We start from the raw sequence: 12,708 nt of genomic DNA on the forward strand, positions 1-12,708 counted from the left end.
TTTACCCTCCTATCAAAATTGTTAAAGTCTTTAAAAATAGCGTTGTCACGCAAGATGGTAGAGTCTGGAATGTCCGCAGAGCGGCTAAGTATTGCAATGTTGAAAATGTACGTAGCTCTCCTTCTTCTGCTCTTGATTATAGCCAGAGGAGATCTGATGTTTTTCCCGCTATGCCTTCTCCCAATGCTGTTCATGTAGATTCTTCTGTTGCTTCTAGAGTTAAGGCTTGCGATAGACAAAAGAATGTTCCCAGCAGATATCTTGATTAATGCGCTCCCTGTTTTTTTTTAGGGGTAAGATGTGTTGCATTCTGTTGTACATTCATACTGCTTTGTTCTGTTCCCTATGCCTTTCCCTGTCTGGATCTGCTGCCTGGAATGTATGATGCGTGCCTGCATCTTACATCCTGGGTTCCAGATTCCAGACCAACTGTATTACAATATCTGTACCTGAACCTGTGCTGATGTGCTGTGCTTCAACTCCTTTTCATGTATTAAATTCTTCATGAAATCCAACTTAAAGCTTCTTTGGATCTTTATACATGCTTTTCGGCCAAGTGCACTCAGCGGTTTGCCCAGGGTCAGGAGAAGCGGCAGCTGTTGGGACCAAAGCATATGTTAGGACAGCCAAAGGGAAGACTGAATGCAGAGCCCACCCACAAGATGACGGAATCCCGAGCAGGTGCCTTATTCTGCATCATTCTAGAAAGAGCAGACTTGTTGGTGGAAGAGAAACATCTAGGACGGATTGGCAAGGCGGGCATTCGGGAATGGGCCGAAGGGCCGGTGCCCCAGTGCCCTCTGTGGGCCGTTTTTTTTCTCCCCTGTCCCAGTCCACAGAGAGTGGACTAGGAAAGGGGGGAAAAAAACCGGCCCACAGAGTGCAGGGAGACAGAGACTGAGAAAATGAAAGCAGCCTCGCTGTGCGGCCGGACAGCGATTGTCAGCTGTGGCCTCCTTCACCCCTGCCCTGCCAAGCAATCAAGCCGAGGCTGGGCTGGGGAGGGGTGATTGTTGCAATAATCGGCCTCCCTGGGGGCCAGGTGTTTCTCAGGCCTTTGAGCCATTTGCACCTCGGCCCCCTGGCGCCCATGCAGCCCAGAAAGGGTGTTATTCTTAACACCTCGCCCACAGCCCTTCACATTCAGGGCATAGTGGACGAGGAAGAATGGGTCTTGCTGTGGGGGCCTGGTGATGTTTGGAATTTTTTTGTTTTATTTATTTATTTATGCCATTTTATATGGCGCGGACTTTACCTGACAGCAATAATACATGAGGAGAAAATTATAAGTGGACAAATTACAAAAGCAAACGTTAAGGCCCACATGCATCAAGCATTTTTGTAGTCGCAAATGGTGCGATTACTTAAAATCGGCCGTTTGCGAATGCAAAAGTGCTTTTTGGGATGCATGAAGCAATTTTAGAATTCGTAACATTGTTGCGAGTTCTAAAATTGCGGGTGCTTTTAAGAAGTCGCAGATGTGCGATTTCTTAAAAGCAATGCATCATTACTTTCACAAGTGCAAAGTCGCAATTAGGGTGCCAAATTTACCGAGTGGTTGAACCACTCGGTAAATTTGGAAAAAGTGTTTAAAATGCTGCAAATGGGTTTTTTTCTACATTCATGTTTCACACACACATGTCCTTAGGACATGTGTGTGTGAAACATGATGCGAAAAATACATTTCAGGGGTGCATGGGGGAGTCCTTTGGACCCCCCCCCTGCACCCATGAAATTTTCAAAGTGCCACTCGCAATTTGCTGATGCCTTCCCATTGACTCCTATGGGCCTTTTGGCCCATAGGAATCAATAGGAATTGCGAAAATGCACTTAAGAATTCGGTATTCATTTGGGATTCGGTAAAAATTGCGATTTTTACCGAATCCCAAATGAATACCGAAAACAATGATGCATAGCATTTTGCACTTCTTAATTTGCAATTCCTTATTTTTCGCAAATTAGGAAGTGCAAAATGTAACAATGATGCATGTGGGCCTAAGTTACATGAATCAAAAGTGAAAATAGTGAGCAACCAAAATACAAGAGGAGCAAACGATACATTACAGAGGAAAAAGAGATATGTGTGCAGGTTACAAAAGCGTACAAAATACAAGTAGAGGTATAATACTGCAATTAATGGGAGACACTCCAGCACAAGAACAAACGTTACGTAGGCAATGGTGGCACTTGTGAAGTAGTGTGGCTCACTGGTTAGAGGCGGCAGACCCGAGAGCAGAGGACGGCCCGGGACCAGGGTTCCATTCCCGGCGCGGCAGGTTTCTGGACCAGGGTCAGCGGACTCGATAATTCTCTCGCCTCGGTGCCCACTCTGATCAGTGATCACACTCGGCAACTCTGGGCAGTAGCTTGCCTCATCTTCACTAACGGCCCCACCAGACCGCCGGGGATGCCTGGTCTCACCCTGGAGATACCCATTAAGGGACCATCTCTCAGGGAAGCCAGGAAGGGTTTCGCAGCGGTCGAAGCGCCTTGGGACCCTACGGGTAAGTAGTGCGCTATATAAATGCCTATACATTTACTTGTGCAAGTATTTAAAGCAAACAAAAGTGAGAGGTAGCAAACAGTGTGTTACAAGAAAAATGTGACTTGTGCAAAGTTACAAAAGGGTACCATACACAGGTACAAGGGTAATACTATGGTAAATACTCAAACTGCCAGAACACACTGGGAAGGCACTTCCCATGCACCAGCTTCACCCCAGCCTCCCCCTGGCTACCTTGGATGACCCAGAAAGCTGTGTTTTGTGCTCCCCTGCCAGGACATTTTCCCAAGGCCTGGAGGGTTGATTAATTTACTAATTGCAGGGGCCTTACCTCTGTTCATGTGCTCCAGAGCTGAAGGTCTGGAGAGGGCTGAGTAGGTTAGTAATAGCAGGGGGTTTGCTGCTTTTCAGGTGCTCCTGTGCTGGAGGGCTGGAATAATTTTGTGACAAAAAGGGGCCTTGCTATTTTTTTTAGTTGCTCAGCATGTAGGCCATTGTCACCTTGGCCCTGTGTCGTGTGCAAGAACAGTATCCTCCCACTTTAATTCCTTGTCTGTGCAAATGGTGTTTCATGAAAGGGCACGCCCCTTGAATGTGGGCCACGCCCCTTAAATATGGGCCACGCCTCTTGAATGTGGGCCACTTTTTTCGTCAGTGCCCGGGCCGAATTGTGACCCCAATCCGACCCTGAGCGAGGGTGCTAGTGCCCCAAGGACTAGAAGCAGAGCTTCAGAAGGATGCGATGCCATGGTGCCTCAGTAATGACTAGTGAGTTGGCTTGCTATGGGAACATTCTTTTAGGTCACTCCTTGCACCTAAACATCTTGTATTGCACTTTATATATAATCAAAAAGGGAGAATTGTGGCTGAGAAGTGTAAGAAGTGGGAGCTTCAGAAACAGGGTCTGTATCGGGAGAACACAAGAAGATCTCTCTGATGGTGAACAAGACTTTTGAAGAGACTTTAAGATCCTGAAAAATGATTTGGTAACCAGAGCATTAAAGTTAGTTTTGGAGTCTTTGAATGAAGACATGAAATTTGATCCCTCCAATGTTTTTTAAGTCATAGAATGTTGGGGCATATTACCAACAAGTAGCGATATTTATCGCTAACTAGGCTTTGCAACGATTTTTTTTATCGCTAAGCATCGCCGGAAATAATCGCTGATAACTTGCTATTAGCAACGTTTATCTCAGAAGTGATAAAAAAAATCCTCACGCTAACTGCCAAATGAGAGATTATCGCTGGAAAACCAACGATAATCTCTCGAAGTTTGGCGTTAGCTTGATGATAGGGGCTCACAAACTTAGCCATGATATCCACCTTCCATAGGATATCATGGCTAAGTCAGGAAAATACCAGGTGTAAAAAAAGCAGCACTAACCACGGTTAGCGCTGCTTTTTTTAATCACTAACAGGGTTAGCAATATCCTTGATAAGAACAATAGTTACTTACCTGTAATCTGTGGTTCTCCAGTATTGGTGTCTTTCATAGATTCACATGCCTGAATCATTCCCCGTCGTCGGAGTGGGAGCCCACGGTACATTAAAAAAGCAGTAAAATATACCCTTTGTACATAACAAATAACAATATACCCAACCAGGAAGTAAAGTAACCCCAGCTACAGTAATAAAACTTCCACATTAGAACCTATCCAGGTCATTATGTATGGACCAAACTGCAGCCAATCAGGCCCCAGCTCCCACCAGAATACTCTCCCCAGAGACCCAGGCTCTCAGATTTTGTAGCACCGGAGTGTACCGGAGTAAAGTATAGATAAAACAGCCTGAGTGAGACTCTGAGGGGAGGTGGGTGGGTGCATGTGAATCTATGAAAGACACCAATACTGGAGAACCACAGATTACAGGTAAGTAACTATTGTTCTTCTCCAGTATTAGGGGTGTCTTTCATAGATTCACATGCCTGAATCAGAGTAGTGAGCAGTAATAGCCATAATATCACACATAGCTCTTGGACGCCAAGGCACATAGCAGTAATGCAGGAACATAATGAAAAGCAAGAACACAATAGGCGTCAAAAGAGCAAGAGGAGGTGGGAAAGAAATAGCAGCGGCTCACCTTATTGGAAAAGATTACGCAGGACTGCTCTTCCCACCGAGGCATCGGTATCGCTCGAAGAATCCAGACAGTAATGCCTCGTGAATGTGTGCCTGCTGGACCAAGTTGCAGCTCTGCAGATTTACAGGAGAGGCACACCAGCAAACAAAGCAGTCGAAGAAGAGACTGCTCTCGTAGAATGTGCTCTGGGTAAGGTCTGTAAGGGTTTTCCTGCCTGTTGATGGCAGAGCCCTATCGCTGAAGAGACCCACCTAGCAATAGTTTGTTTTGTCACTGCACAGCCTTGTCTGGGTTTGCCATGCGCAACAAATAGCTGATCCGTCTTCCTGATGGCAGCTGTCCTGGAAAGATAGAACTTAAGACATCGTTTGATATCTAGCGAGTGTAGAGTTCGTTCAGCTGGTGTCTGCGGATTTGGAAAAAACGTTTTAAGTATGACTGGCTCATTCAGGTGGAAATCCGATGGTACTTTGGGCATGTACTTCGGGTTGGTGCGCAGAATCACCAAATCATTTGTGAATTGTAAGAAAGGCGGTTTAGATGTAAATGCCTGCATGTCACTGACCCTTCTGGCTGATGTTAATGCCAGTAGTAATGCAACTTTCCAGGTGATGAATTTCAGATCAACCTTATGAATCGGCTCAAAAGGATGGCGCATGAGTTGGGCTAATACAATATTCAAGTGCCAGGATGGAGGTGGCCGACGTACTGGTGGAAACATGCGAAATAAACCTTTAAAGAATTGCTGGATTATTCTTGAGGAGTATAGTGAATTCGTACCGTCCTGGCGGTATCTGGATATGGCCGCTAAGAACACCTTAAGTGTAGAGTGTGCCAAGCCTGATTTAGCCAGATGTAAAAAGAAAGGTAAAATCTTGTCTGGTTCAGCATGCATAGGATGTAAATCCATAGTTCTGCACCAAGCACAAAAACGCTTCCATTTAAGCCTGTAAGTTCTGTTCGTAGAAGGTGCTCTAGCATTATTCAGGACTTCCTGACAGTCCTGTGGAATGTTCAAGTGCGCAAACTCATGGTGTTGAGGAGCCAAGCTGATAATTTTAGAGAATGAGGGTCTGGATGATATATTTTGCCGTCCTGAATTGTCAGAAGATCCGGAATTTGAGGCAGCTGAACTGGTTCGCACTCTGAGAGGAGAAGAAGCTGTGTGAACCAATATTGCCGGGGCCACCGTGGAGCGATTAGAATCATACGACACGGTTGTCTCCTCATTTTCTTGATGGCCTTGGGAATTAAAGGAATCGGAGGGAAGGCGTAGACAAAGAGTCGTTCCCAGTTCATTGAGAGAGCGTCCCCGCAAGATTCCCTGTGGGGAATCCAGCTCGCGAAATGGACACATTTCTTGCTGTGGTAGGTCGCGAACAGATCCAGATCGGGGCGACCCCATCTCTGGAAAATTCGATCCAGTGCTGGCTGATGCAGCTCCCACTCGTGAGTGCTGCATTTGGATCTGCTTAGGGAATCTGCTAGTACATTGGCTACTCCTGGGACAAGTACTGCTGCCAAGTTGATGTTGTGTGCCAGGGCCCAATTCCAGATTTCCTGAGCTTGCTGAGACAACCGGGCTGATCTTGTGCCCCCCTGTTTGTTCAGGTAATGCATGCTCGTCGTGTTGTCTGTTCGGATCAACACGGACGAGTTTGACAGAGTCACTTGAAAAGATTTGAGGGCGAGGAAAATGTCCCTCAGCTCCAATAAATTGATGTGCCATGTCTTTTGCTGTGTGTTCCATTTGCCACTGATTGTCATCCCTTGAAGGTGTGCGCCCCAACCTTCCAGCGAGGCATCCGTGGTTACGATGAAACTGGGGACTTCTGCGAGAAAGGCGCTCTTGAGTCCACCACAGGATTGCATTTTTCATCCGAGGTGTTAAGACGATGACATCTTCGAAGGAACCGGATATTTGCACCCATGGGTGGCCGAGTTCCTCTTGTAGTGGTCTCATCCTCAGACGACAGTTTGGGGATAGGAGGATGCACGATGATAACATCCCTAGGAAAGATTTGAATCTTCGAACTGAAAAGCACTTTTTTCTGAGGAGTGCAATCGCCATTTCCTGGATCTTTGCTTGTCTTTCGCTTGAAATGAAGACTTGAGCGTGTTTGGAATCCAGAGTCGCTCCCAGGAAAGACGTCCTCTGAGATGGAATCAGGTCCGACTTTTTGAAGTTTATTGAGAAGCCTAAATTTTGAAACAGGCAAAGGCATGTCTGGATATGATTGCTTGTGGTGGCATAGGAATTGGCCTTGATAAGGCAGCCGTCCAGATATGGGTAAATCTGGACACCTTGTAACCGTAAGTGGGCCGCCACCGGTGCCAACACCTTTGTGAATACCCTCGGGGCTGAACGTAGCCCGAAGGGAAGGACCTTGAACTGGAAGTCCCTGCCAGCCACTCTGAACCTTAGGAACTTCCTGTGCCTGGGGAAGATGGGTACGTGGAAGTAAGCATCCTGAAGGTCCAGTGTTGCCATGTGGTCGCCTTCCGTCAGAAACTGGAGGATCTCTTGGAGTGACAACATTCTGAACGTCAACTTCTTGATATATTTGTTGAGGGCACGCAAATCGAGGATGGGGCGCCATTCCCCCGATTTCTTGCGTATCAAGAAAAAACGAGAGTAAAATCCTTTTCCTCTCTGATGTTGAGGTACTTTCTCGATTGCCCCTTTCCGAATCATTGCATTGATTTGGACGAATAGCTCCCTGAGATGTGCTGGGGGCGGTCCTTTTGGGGGCGAATTTGGAGGGGTCTTCACAAATTCCAATATGTGACCTTTTGAGATTACATCTAAGACCCATCTGTCTGTTGTAATATTGGACCATTGAGGGTAATGCAGGGATATTCTTCCTCCAATTTGTTTCTGTCTGAGGCAAAGTGGCGGCAGGACGCTTTTCTCACTTCTTGTTGGCGTTGTCTCTGCCCCGATAGCTCGTTTTACCTCGGGACTGTGTATAATTACTCCGTCTTTGGCCATAAGGTTGTTGCTTGTAAGGCTGATACCTTTGGTTGTTCGAATATGGGCGTTGCTGGTAATATCCTCCTCTACTGGAGAAGTTACCCCTTCCTTTTGCACCACGAAAGGAAGATTTACGGTACTGCAGAGTACCTAATGATCGTGCTGTTTCCGTATCCTTCTTAATGGATTGTAAGGCTTCGTCCACATGTGTGCCAAAAAGGAACTCGCCGTCATATGCCATATTTAAAACCTTGGCTTGTACTTCCTGTCTAAAGGACGTAGATTTCAACCATCCCTCTATTCTAAGCACTGCAGCTCCTGCCAATTGTCTGAATCCTGTGGCCGCCACGTCCACTGCTGCGTCGATAATTTCAGACGAAGCACATTCGCCTTCTTGCAAAATTTTGGTGGCCTCAGAGCGATCTGGCTCAGGCAGTTTCTGGATGTAAGGCGATATGTCAGACCACATTTGTCTGTCATATCTTCCGAGTATTGCTAATGAATTTGCAGCTCTAACTGTGGTGGCCGCAATAGTAGATACCTTTTTACCAATGGTATCGAGGCGTCTTCCGTCTCTGTCCGTAGGAATTGAGATCTGAGTTGAAGGGTTCCTAGCCCTCTTTTGAGCTGCCTGCGCTATAACCGAGTCCGTTTTTGCCTGACCGATGAGACAAGCAGGTGAAGAAGCGGGCGCCCTATATTTCTTGTCTACTCGCGGCAATACCGCAGGAGAAGAGTTTGGCGTGGCCATGATCTTAAGCCCTTCCTTCCAGATAAAGTCTATAATGGGAATAGACCAACTTTGCTTCTGAGATAAAGTCTTAAAATCGTACAGAAAACATTCATCTTGTTTTGCTTCCATTGAAATAAGAAATCTTTTAGTAGCCTTGTCCATAATCCTATGGAAGTTCGCTATATCCACCGGTGGTGACTCAGCCTTCGGTTGTTTATCTGGGGATGGCTTATCTGCCTGATAGTCTTCATACTCCGACGAGTCCGATTTATTAAATTCCCCTTCCTCATGGGTGTCCTCATCAGAATTGTCATCCTCTTGTTGGTGGTGGGATAGTGGTGTGGTAGGTCGGGTATGCTGTGTCTCTTCCGACCTACCAGCCCTTGCACTTTGACTCACTTGAGGCTGTGGGGAGGTAATATGAGAATCGCCCGACTCCGAAGGTGGGAAGCGGCGATAATAATCGCTTAGCATATATTGCAAATTCTCAAAAAGTGCCATTGGCATCTGCATCCCTGGCGCTGGTGTGTTCACCAATGTAGGTGCCTGAATTTGCAGTTCTTCTTCCTCCTGATCTTTAACCTGTATCAGTAAGTCAGAAGGACTTTCAGCCGCTTGGAACATGTCATCACCAGATTCTTCCTCAGAATCTAAGAGCCTGTCTGGCATTTGGAGTGGCGACAGTTGCGCGGATTGAGATGACCTTTTTTGCAACAAAGCTGCAGTTGTGGCTGGAGATGGTAGAGGTATGGCAGTGCTTCTTGCTGACCATACTTGCAGGTCTGTACAAGATGACAACTTTGGTGTGGGTGGATTGTCTTGTAATTGTGGTAAATCCGAGCTTTGTGTCGTCGCCTTCGACGTTGAAGACAATGGCTCCTTCGATTTCAGAGGCGGTGTTATTTTCGTCGACGTGGTGGATTTCGTCGTCGACGAGGGAACCGTCGACGGAGCAGTCTTCATCGTCGACGGGGCCGTCGACGAGACAATCTTCACCTTCGTCGACGACGCTCTCGTCGACGCGTCCGTCGACGGGGTCTTTTTTGTCGTCGAAGGGTCCGTCGACGGTATGTTCGTCGACGGTGGCGTCGACGTCGGCAAGGTCTTCTTCGTTGACGGAACAGCCGTCGACGACGACGAGGGTTTCTTCGACTATTGTTTCATTTTCGTCGACGTTTGATCGTCGACGAGAGGTGTGACAATCTTCGTCGACGAGATGGGACGAATCTGAACATGAACATAAGTTGGAGAGGAGGCTGAGGACATCACCATAGTCGATGTTGGTGAGGAGAAAGTCAAAGTAGAAGTCATGGCAGAGGCAGCCTGACTGGAATTCGGCAGCGCTGTTGGTGCCTTAGTCACAGGTCTCACAGGAGACACCAAAGACTCTGTTCTTTTTAAGCCTGGAAGCTTCACAGACTTCTCTGAGGATTTTTGACTTTTAGAAGTAGAAGGCTCACCAGCCTCTGAAGCGATCTGGTGCTTCGCCACCTTAGCCTTAGGAGTAGGCACAGCACTCTCAGCCCTCCTCTTCTTTGACCCTTTAGAAGACTCTGAGGCAAAACTTCCTACCTCAGAAAGTGGCGCATCTTTATCCTTTATCCGCTGAAGCCACAGCAGCAGGCGACCATCTCTATCTCTGAGGGTCTTAGGAGGAAATTTGCGACAGATCTTACACTCCTTAGCCTGATGGTCAGGGTACAAACAGTAGATGCAGCGAGTGTGTGGATCTTCCTTAAACAACCTCGCTTTTCCACAAGAGTCACAGGTCCTGAATAGTGACTTTGAAGTAGACATTGTAGAAGAAAGAAACTTGACAAGTGAAGAAAGAATGAGCAGAGCTCAGAGGGACTCCCTATCACACGACGTGCGGTAAAAAATCTGAGAGCCTGGGTCTCTGGGGAGAGTATTCTGGTGGGAGCTGGGGCCTGATTGGCTGCAGTTTGGTCCATACATAATGACCTGGATAGGTTCTAATGTGGAAGTTTTATTAATGTAGCTGGGGCTACTTTACTTCCTGGTTGGGTATATTGTTATTTGTTATGTACAAAGGGTATATTTTACTGCTTTTTTTATGTACTGTGGGCTCCCACTCCGACGACGGGGAATGATTCAGGCATGTGAATCTATGAAAGACACCCCTAATACTGGAGAATAGGAGAAATGTCGCTTAACAACATTTCTCCTATTATTTTTCTCTGGAACACCCCTTTGCCTCTCATTAGAGATGCAAGGGGAAGCGTAGAGAAAACGGGTGCTAACATGCAAATTTGCGTGTTAGCACCCTGTTGCTGATAGGGAGATAATTTTATCTCCGCTTTCTTGGCTTTTAAAGCCAAAAAAGCAGAGATAAATCCCTTGATAACATGCCCCGTTGTCTTTACAAATGGAGACATATTGGCCTACTCGGAGAGTCCTTCTTTGGATTAAAAATCGGCAGTTCAACCTAATACGTTGTATCATGAAATTCTTTTTTTCTTCTTTGCAGGCAACACCTCAGTGAAATGTGTCCAGTAATTATCCTGGAAAAATAAGGCCTAAACAAAGTCTATAGTTTTATCTTTGAAGGGGTTATGGACATCAACAGAGGTTTCAACACCAATGGAGGTCTCAATGCTCATAGTTTTCAATGTCAAGGTATTCATATTTCTCAGATGTCGATTCCATTCTTTGCAGCAGTCTGTCTGCTAAAAAAAACCTTGAGGAGCCCTCCAACATCATTGGCAAATGGTAGATCAAAAGTACTCTCTGGTTTTCAGATCTTCTGTTTGTGGTTAGACCGTACCAAGGTGGATAGCAAACTATCCTGTGAGTCACTCCTGCTTTAGGTCGAGGCTAGAGAGCACTTGCTCGGTCAGGTGATCTGTTGTATGTACTTTGTGGGGTCTGACTCCTCCCATAGCCCTGGATCGGCTTTTGTCAGTCTCATTAAAAATTCATAACCTTCAAATGGCTAAAGGTTGGTGCATGTCCCACCTTTTTTTTTTTTAAAGTAAACTCTCTGAAACTGATGCGGAGAAGGGAGGGGGTGGGAAGGGAGGTTTGTTCCGGATGTTTTATTGGTCTTATTTTCGTTGTATTGTAGATGTCCTTAAAAGGGAGATAGTACAGATGCCACATACAACTGCTTCTTACGCGGCTGGCCTCCGGGTTGTTGGCCTGAACGATGTGTAACATCACTTACGATCCGCTCTGCCGGCCTGGAGATGTAGGCAGGAAGCTGTGTACACTTAACCTGCATCCCGCACAATAAAAATGATTGATTCTACAGTAAACTCTCATGTAGTGCAGCAGTGCACACAGTGGAAGCTGCTGTGGCAGGACGCAAGCTTCCTCCCACCAGCTCCTGTATTTGTCTGACCAGAACACCAGAGCTAGTGTTTTGAGTTGCTGTTAGTTTCTAGCCATCATTTTTTTTATTTTTACATCTCACCAAAAACATGATCACAACGGGAGATGCTGCAAAGTACTGCAGGTTGCTTAACTTAAAACAGTTACCATGGAAAACAGCAGGGATGCGTTGTGGTGGGGGAGGGGAGGGGGCACACGCTTGGCTCGTGCTGCTCAGGAACCCGCACCCACACTTGTTTTCATTAACCTTCATGTCAATAGAAGACAACTAAATAAAGAAGAAAAACAAGGCAGACATCTAGTTTGTTTTGATTCATTTTCGGTTTGGGATAGGTTGGTGTTGTCTCTGGTTTCACTTGGCAGCCGGTTGGGCTTCACTTTGGCACTGGAGTGACTAGCAGATGTGATGGGTTCTGGCAGAGCGGCTGGAAGGGGGATGTAATAGGAGCTTTGGAGCAGCGCTGAAAGATCCAACCCGGCGAAGACCATTTTCTCTCTGCTTAATGACATGAAGAGCGCGGGATCCAAGAGAGCGTCTTCCATCAGCTCCAACCTTCAATGTGATGAGCTGCCGGAGCACTTTCTGAATAAAGTGGAGCCGATCTACAGGGGTCAACCAACGTTGACTCCCCTGCCAGAAGGCGGAAGGCCTGACAGGATAGGTAACTCGGGAGCAATTTGCCAGTCCTCCTTTGACCCTCCCAGGTTATGAGGCTTTGTGCTCTAAAATATGATCCGACTCCCGGGCGGACCCTATGCCACCCGCCCTTTTCCGCCAGCTACATTCTTTAATTTCTCCAGTAAGTCTTGATCTGGCCAATTTGTCCTTGAGCTCAGCTTCTGTTCCTCAGGCTTGGGAGAATGCTAAAGTGAATCCATTACTAAAAAAGGCCTCATTGGACCCAGCTGATCCAGGGAATTATCGACCTATCTCTCAGATCCTCTTCCTGTCCACGTTGGTGGAATCCCATGTGAATTTCATTTTGGCTAAGTTCCTTGAACAGAAAGCTATTCTTGCTACAACTTAGCACGGTTTTCCGCCTCGGCACAGCAGCGAGTCTGCTCTAC

This window comes from Lissotriton vulgaris, chromosome 1_1 (genome assembly GCF_964263255.1).
Source record: "Lissotriton vulgaris chromosome 1_1, aLisVul1.2, whole genome shotgun sequence".
Taxonomy (NCBI): domain Eukaryota; kingdom Metazoa; phylum Chordata; class Amphibia; order Caudata; family Salamandridae; genus Lissotriton; species Lissotriton vulgaris.